This window comes from Triticum dicoccoides, chromosome 4B (assembly GCF_002162155.2).
Source record: "Triticum dicoccoides isolate Atlit2015 ecotype Zavitan chromosome 4B, WEW_v2.0, whole genome shotgun sequence".
NCBI lineage: Eukaryota > Viridiplantae > Streptophyta > Magnoliopsida > Poales > Poaceae > Triticum > Triticum dicoccoides.
The window spans coordinates 677,409,769-677,419,041 of record NC_041387.1 but is presented as its reverse complement, the minus strand read 5'-3'; the positions used below and the strand labels follow the sequence as shown (position 1 = coordinate 677,419,041).

General features: G+C 43.9%; 1 pseudogene; it reads right to left on the bottom strand.

Moving 5' to 3' along the window:
• Positions 1-1,016: 1,016 nt before the first annotated feature.
• Positions 1,017-2,094, bottom strand: LOC119292317 (annotated as a pseudogene).
• Positions 2,095-9,273: the final 7,179 nt, after the last annotated feature.

The window sequence follows — 9,273 nt, the reverse complement described above, 5'->3', positions numbered from 1 at the left end:
CACCTTCAGTGGAGTTTTACTTATATGATGAGGTTAAGGAGATGTCACTCTATGATTTTTGTTTGGTTTGCAAGTTGCCCTTTGTGGGCAGCATCGAGGAACCACATCCTAGAGATGTGGATGGATTTACTGATAGAATTGCTATAGGATAAATGAGAAAAGTTTCAGATGCAAGGACTACTAGTATACATTTTCCTGTTCTATGTTACTTTGCAATATTCACTATTAGATGCTTAATTGGTCGCGGAAATAGTAATCCATTTGGGGGTACACTTGGGGGACATCCGCCCCGATTCGTTCAGATCTTGTGTTTAGACGTCCAGAAACGAACAAAATATGGGGGTATGCGTACATAATAACAGGAGCACAATTGAGATGATCTGACGACACAGTAATTTTGTCTTGATTACGACTACAAAATGTACCCCACGGATTTTAGAGGTGGCAATCCTATATATCTACGTCTAATCTTCAGCCATCACAATCTAACAAATGGAGTTTTCATATGTTTTTAACGATACCGTAAAAATGCTCATTGCACATGCAAATTTGATTTTAGAAAAATAATCCCAACAGAGAAGTAGAAACAAAGAAGAGAACACACGAGCATGACAGTACCCGACATGTTTCGCGGAACCAGTTAACCCATTTCATGAGCATTCGTCTACATTACCCTATTTTAAAACTTTCTCCATGTTTCTCTCATGGGTGTCGATTGTAAAATGCGTGCGGCGATGATCACCGTTAGAGGATACCACAACTATGGCGAGGAGTGGAACACATGGAGAAGAGAAGGCTAGACATGATAGTCCATCCTGTCCTGAGATGTTTACACATTGTTGTAAAAGTATCTACCTAACATGCAGTTCATATCTAATAATAGGTAAAATGCTAAATGGAGTAAAACCGGGTACAAAGTTTTTTAGATGGGATATTTCGACACGGCATCCGTTAAATCGGTAAATATGTGTCACAAATGTACAATTAACTTGTAGAAAGTGTAATTCACACGATTGATTTATTACACTCAGGCCATGCTATCGCACGCACGGTCTACCGATTATTGATCAAATTAAAGGGAAGTATAACAAAAATAGTAATTTAGCATTATCACAACGAAACGGAAGCAATTCCTTAGATATCACTCATAGTGCTGCCTGTGGTCAAGCCGTGGGGTAGAAGGGCGAGGTGGCGAGGCCACATGTGCCCGTGGACGAGGGCACGTCCTTTGCGAGGTAGACATATCCTTGTTCACCCCAGTCGTTACTCCATGAGTTCTTGGCAATCCAGTACTTGTTTCCCTCGCCAGGACCCTCGCAGTAGCCGACGATGGTGACGGCGTGGTTCACATTGGCGGAGCAGGGGCCACGGTAGATGCCGCCGGAGTAGAACTGGAACTCAAAACCGCTGGCGTCAATGTAGACCGTCACGGGCTGCATGGCCACGGCAATCGCCAGCTGACCTTCGTTGTTGGGTGGCACGGCCTTGAAGCCCTTGAGGGACGCCTGGTGGTCGAAGAGGAGCTTGTCCATGTCGCACTTTCCCTGGAATCCGGCGTATGGGTACCTCTCCTCCGACGTGATGCCACCATGGGCGGCCACGAGGGCCATAGCCGAGTCTGAGTGGCCGCCGCCGCAGCCGCCGCTCCGTGTGTCGCAATCCACGAGTACCTGCTCGGAAAGCGACACCAGCTCCCCTGTCCTAATCTTGTTCATGCCTTCGATCGCCGCCACCGCCGCGAATGCCCAGCATGATCCTGCCATATTACAATTTTATCCATCCGCACGACGACACGAGTAATTCATTGAGCAACCATGACCATGCATGAGTATATAACTAAATCTGCTAGTAGAAAGTATAGCTTGATCACTTACCACAAGTGCCTTGATTCTTGATGCCGCGACAGCGCCGCTGGAGCGCCAGTCAACGCAGCAGGGCTTGAAGGAGTGGTAGGGGAGGTAGGTGGGTGACGTGGCATTGAAGCTGGTGGTGTTGAGCCCGGTGAACTGCTGGATGACCTCCCTGGGGCTGAGGTCGCCGAACCTGTTCATACGGACCCCGCCCGAGCCACGGACCTGAAACCCAGTTGGTCGGAACCCATGGAGAAATCAAATACCGTCTGAAAAAATCAAATTGTTTTGAATTTAAATAAGTGAACAAGGTCAAAGAGAAAATGTATGCACACGTGTGTAGAACTTGCTTAGTGGCCTGGTTCAAAGGAAGCGCATGCTAATGACACGGAGTCGCGGGTTCCATCCCTGTTTCACGAGATTTACATTTTTTTTTCTATGTGGTGTTTTTTTTTTTCTCACAACATGGCACATTAGAACAAAGTATACACCAACTATTCTGCTAAATAGTGTTGTGTCCTTTTCGCATTGCACAACTTGAACTAAATGTGAGTTTATGTTACTATAATGTACTCCCTCTGTTCCAAAATAGATGACCAGTTAGTGCAAAGTTGGGTCATCTATTTTGAAACGGAGAGAGTACTTATTTGCTCATACCTAACATCGATCAGCTGTTGTGCTAGACATTTGTGCTAGAGAATCTTTCCATGGATAATGCGTTTCAGAAACTAATTTGAGTGTGAGACACCAAGTCATATTTGAACTTCTGTCCATCGGAGAAGAACCTTGCATGGTGGCCTGTAAGCGAGCATGTGGTACGACCGAATCATTGCTAGCTAGCTACTATGAGTACGTACTTATATTCGGTTATCAAGTGTACATCACTGAGCCAATTAACTATCCTAATAGATAAGATTATATATAGGACTAAGACGTACCATATCATTCCGTTAAATCGATAAAACACTCATGCAAACCAAACATGACAGTATGGATACCACCGAATCTTCTAAACATAACTCGTACAGAACTGTACTTTGTTCGAGTATTAAAAGGATGACATTTATGAATGTTTACTTGAACATTCAACCAGTGTGACCTTTTCCATTATATTCTTCCACACAACTAGTACTGGTGCTCGCATTATTTCTGAATTAATTTCAGGATTTCCGGCGATGCGCTATTAGTGGGAGGAGACGTTTTCGTTGACTCAAGATGATATGTTGGCTCAATCTCTCGGAGGTGCTCATATGGGTAGAGTGTGCGTGTGTGCGTTCATAGGGGTGAGTATATGCGCGTATGTAAGAGCGCTTGCTTTTGTACTGTGTTCAGAAAAAGTACAGAACTAGCCTTGGCACGTCAAGAAAATCCTTCCTAATGCAGTTTTGACAGCGTGTTTTGCAACTTTAGGGAAAGCACATAGGGGTTAAATCATTAAGGAATCTAATAAATTACATATACAACCGTATCAATCGTGTCTATCGAACATGCCGGCGTATATACCACCTAATCTTTTTTGCACCATTGCCATTTTGGGCAACGGCTGCTGGCCGTTGCATCTTCTTTCTTCGTGCTCTGCGTGTCCTGGCAAAAACTCCGTACTTCGCCTGCACGAGCACTGGATGTGCCGCGGTGAACCTCGCCATAGCTGTCGCATCGCTCTCATGGGCGGTGTGCGCTGCTGCACTGAGAGGCAATCCTTTATAGTACTTGAACGGCAGGCAGGTGGCAGCAACCATTGTTAAAATTGCAACTATGCTGGCAACAAACCTGGAGTAATGTAATTGTTCACTCTTATGAACAAACTGAATATAAAGTAGCTCTAAATAATCTCCATCTCAATCATGATCATTGAAGAAACATAATTGTGGTACACGAGCAGTATTATTGCTAGCTTGCTAGTTCTTATCCTCGATTATGAACTGTACATCATTGAACAAATTAACGAGCCTAATAAATCAAATTATATACACAACATATCATGTCAATCCGTTAAATTGATAAAATACTAATGGTGGCTTGCTTGCTTGATAGCTTTGCTGCAGATACACATTGTAGCTCCCTGGTGAATTGATCTAGTGTTATAAAGCCAATAATTGGTATCTCAAGCCTCAACGATCTATGATCTATGATGGGGGACAACGATCAGGAGTGGGTCAACTCCAAGTCCGGCAACGGCGGTTCCAAGGCGAACAAGTCCGGCAACGGCGGTTCCAACATGAACAAGAACGTCGATGAGGTGAACTAGGGCGGAAATTCAGCGACCAGTGGTGGAGGAAGGGGCGGCGCCAACGTATTGTCGCACCGCAACATCCCCATACAGTACCCGATGCTCACCGACGCCAACTACGGCGTGTGGGCGGTGAAGATGAAGATTATCTTCAGACCCTTCAAGTGTGGGAGGCAATCACGGACCTGATGCTTATATAGGCGGGCGCTTAGGTTGATCGCAGCGTCCCGTCATGGGTGGCTGTTGTACTATCGCAGGGTTTCTTTCAAACAAAATTTTTGGAAACCGGCCGGTTTTCTGAAATTCTGACTTTTTTTTACGAAAATATCATATCTATTATAAAGATTCACTGGAAGTACAGAGCACCCCAAACATCGTAAAAATTACATGGAGGTTCATGGACAACCGAACGACCATTGCCGCCGCAAGAATGAGCTGCCGACGCGTCGCTATTGTCGCTCATATACCGGATCCGGCCTTACCTTGTCGATGACAACCGGGAAGTCTTTGTGCACGTGCCCTTAAGGACCAGAGTTCGGGAGTCCCAGTAGTCACCATCAAATCGTTGAATTGATCTGAAGAATCTAACAGAAAATCTTCTATTGCGTATGCACGACAAGAAAGCCAAACCTCGTCGTTCAAGGAGCTGGCAAGAATCCATGCTGGAGCTTTGTCTAATCCACCCCAGGAACGAACTTGAGGAGAATGGGAGCCCAGATGACTGACTCGAAGAAGAAGCTCTGCCATCCGTTCGAGCGCCGCCCTTGCAAGAACCAAAACCCTACCTATATAAGCCGAGGCACCAGAAATACCCTCCCAACCGCTATCGGCCGCTAAAACGGCAGGTGGAGTGGAGGCGAATCCACGGGCTCACCCGAGGAAGATCGAAGGGAGAAATGCTTTCTCTAGTCGCCTTGCGAGAGGGGAAAGAAAAAGCTACGCTTGGAAATTCCGACTTAGTGGCCTGGTGATAGGAAGCGCATGCTAGAAGCAGGGAATCGCAAGATAATCGTTGTTTCACGAGAATTACAATATTTTTAATCGTAGGTGGCTGGTTTTATTTTTCTCGCAACATGGCACATTAGAACAAAGTATAGACCAACTGTTCTGCTAGTGGTCTATTATTATTTCTTAAATAGTGTTGTGTCCTTTTCGCATTGCACAACTTGCACTAAATGTGAGTTTATCTTACTACAATATACTTGTTTGCTCGTACCTAACATCGATCAGCTGCTGTTCTAGTCATTTGTGCGAGAGATTCTTTCCATGGATAATCCGTTTCAGAAATTAATTTGAGTGTGAGACACCAAGTCATATTTGAACTTCTGTCCATCGGAGAAGATACATGCATGGCGGCCAGTAAGCGAGCATGTGGCACGACTGAATCATTGCTAGCTAGCTACTACGAGTACGTACTTATCTGCGGTTATCAAGTGTACATCACTGAGCCAATTAACGAACCTAATAAATAAGATTATATATAAGATCGTACCATATAAATCCATTAAATTGATAAAACACTCATGCAAACCAAACATGACAGTATGTATACAACTTAATTGTTTTTGCACCATTGCAATTTTTAGCGCACAAGGGTGGCTGCCAGTTGCCTGACGTTTCTTTATTACTCCCTCCGTTTCTTTTTAGTCTGCATATAAGATTTGGTCAAAGTCAAACTTTATAAAGTTTGACTAACTTCATAGAAAAAAAATCAACATCTACCATACAAAAGTTATATGTTATGAAAATTAATTCCATAATGCATCTAATAACATTGATTTTATAGTGTGAGTGTTGATGTCTTTTCATATAAAGCTGGTTAAATTTTACAAAGTTTGACTTTGACCAAATCTTATATGAAGACCAAAAAGAAACGGAGGGAGTATAAAGCTATTCTTCTAAACATAGTAAGGAACTGTCCTTTGTTCGACTATTAAATGGATGACATTTTTTAATGTTTACCTATCCATTGAAACAGTACGACCTTTTCCATTATATTCCTCTACACAACTACTCCCTCCGTTCCAAAATAGAAGACTCAACTTGTACTAATTCAACTAAGCACTTACTATAAATAAAAATAATTTATTTTCTTACTAATTCAACTAAGCACTTACTAATTTTCTTACTAATTCAACTAAGAACTTACTAATTCAAATCTCATATAGAATTCAACTAGTTCTATTAATTTGTAGAAATTTAGAAGACCGGCTAGAATAAACTTTACCAGGTTGGTTATTCCTATGAGTTATGATCTATTATTAACATTTAATGCCTTAGAAAATATTGTAATGGAGTCAATATTTTTTGCTATCTTGGCCTTTGTGTTCATCGCGAGTTGTTAGATTTGTCAATAGAGTTTATCGTGGGCATTCATTTTGAACAATATCATCAAATTGATAACAACCTGAAGTTTATATATATTCATGCTAATATCTAACATTAATATATCTAATTCATTTATAACTAAAAGAATTAAAAAACTTACTCATCTAACATTAATATCTAGCTAATTCATAAAATTCATCTAACATTTGACATTAATATCTACCTAATTCATCTAATCATCTAACATTTTCTCTGTGTGCGTGTCGTGTGTACTGAGTGTGTGTGTGAGCGCGGCCATGGCGCGGCAGGGACGGTCTTACAGCTGGGTGACAACCGGCGATGTGAGGCGACGGGGTCGACAACGGGTGGCAGCGACGGGGACGGGCCGGGGCGGCACGCGCGCGACGGGGACGGGCCGGGGGCGGCGTGTAATGATAGGGACGGGCGCGGCGATGGGGACGGCGATAGTAGCCGCGCGTGACGGGGGCGGCGATAGGCCGGGGAGGCGCCGGGGACGGGCGACGGCGCGACAAGGTTGAAGAAGCAGGGGAAGAGGAGAAGAAACTGAAATTTTCGTCAGCGTTGCTTATATAGGATAGACCTTTAGTACCGATTGGAGCCACTAACCGGTACTGAAGGTCAAATTTGTCCAGGCCAAGCAGCGGGAAGCGACTGATACGTCTCCAACGTATCTACTTTTCCAAATATTTTTGCTCTTGTTTTGGATTCTAACTTGCATGATTTGAATGGAACTAACCCGGACTAACGCTGTTTTCAGCAGAATTCCCATGGTGTTATTTTTGTGCAGAAATAAAAGTTCTCAGAATGACCTGAAAACCGACGGAGACACGTTTTGGAATTAATAAACAACATTGGCAAAAGAATAAGCATAAGGGGGCCCACACCCTGTCCACGAGGTTGCAGGGCGCGTCCACCCCCTAGGGCGCGCCCCCTGCCTCGTGGGCCCCCTAGACCTCCACCAACCTCAACTCCAACTCTATATAATCACGTTCGAAGAGAAAAAAAATCAAAGAGAAGGATTCATCATGTTTTACGATACGGAGCCACCGCCAAGCCCTAATCTTCCCCGTGAGGGCTGATCTGGAGTCCGTTCGGGGCTCCGGAGAGGGGAATCTGTCACCATCGTCATCATCAACCATCGGAAATATGCCCTAGAGGCAATAAGAAAGTTATTATTTATTTCCTTATATCATGATAAATGTTTATTATTCATGCTAGAATTGTACTAATCGGAAACTTAGTACATGTGTGAATACATAGACAAACAGAGTGTCACTAGTATTCCTCTACTTGACTAGCTCGTTGATCAAAGATGGTTAAGTTTCCTAGCCATAGACATGAGTTGTCATTTGATTAACGGGATCACATCATTAGGAGAATGATGTGATTGACTTGACCCATTCCGTTAGCTTAGCAATCGATCGTTTATTATGTTGCTATTGCTTTCTTCATGACTTATACATGTTCTTATGACTATGAGATTATGCAACTCCCGTTTACCGTAAGAACACTTTGTGTGCTACCAAACATCACAACGTAACTGGGTGATTATAAATGTGCTCTACAGGTGTCTCCGAAGGTACTTGTTGGGTCGGCGTATTTCGAGATTAGGGTTTGTCACTCCGATTGTCGGAGAGGTATCTCTGGGCCCTCTCGGTAATGCACGTCACTTAAGCCTTGCAAGCATTGCAACTAATGAGTTAGTTGCGAGATGATGTATTACGGAACGAGTAAAGAGACTTGCCGGTAATGAGATTGAACTAGGTATTGAGATACCGACGATCGAATCTCGGGCAAGTAACATACCGATGACAAAGGGAACAACGTATGTTGTTATGCGGTTTGATCGATAAAGATCTTCGTAGAATATGTGGGAGCCAATATGGGCATCCAGGTCCCGCTATTGGTTATTGACCAGAGATGTGCCTCGGTCATGTCTACATAGTTCTCGAACCCGTAGGGTCCGCACACTTAACGTTCCTTGACGATATAGTACTATGAGTTATGTATGTTGGTGATCGAATGTTGTTCGGTGTTTTTGGATGAGATCACGGATATGACGAGGAACTCCGGAATGGTCCAGAATTAAAGATTGATATGTGGATAGTAGTGTTTGATCTCCGGAAACGTTCCAGAATCCACCTGAAGGGGTTCCGGATGTTTCCCGAAATGTTTGGGTACAAGAACACGTTATTTGGGCCAAAGGGGAAAGCCCACAAGGTTTTTGGAAAGCGCAAAAGGAAGTTTTGTGGAGTCCAGACTCTTGCCTTTCGGGCAAAACCGACTTTGAGGAGGCTTTTACTCCAAGTTTCGACCCCAAGGCTCAACATATAAATAGAGGGGTAGGGATAGCACCCAAGACACATCAAGAAACACCAAGCCGTGTGCCGGTAACCCCGTCCCCTCTAGTTTATCCCCCGTCATAGTTTATGTAGTGCTTAGGCGAAGCCCTGCGGAGATTCTTCTTCACCAACACCGTCACCACGCCGTCGTGCTGCCGGAACTCATCTACTATTTCGCACGTCTCTCTGGATCAAGAAGGTGAGGACGTCATCGAGTTGAACATGTGCGAAACTCAGAGGTGCCATGCGTTCGGTACATGGATCGGTCGAATCGTGAAGACGTACGAATACATCAACCGCGTTGATAAATGCTTCCGCTTAGCGATCTTCAAGGGTATGAAGATACACTCCCCCTCTCGTTGCTATGCATCACCATGATCTTGCATATACGTAGGATATTTTTTAAAATTACTATGTTCCCCAACAGTGGCATCCGAGCCAGGTTTTATGCGTAGATGTTATATGCACGAGTAGAACACAAATGAGTTGTGGGCCATACAAG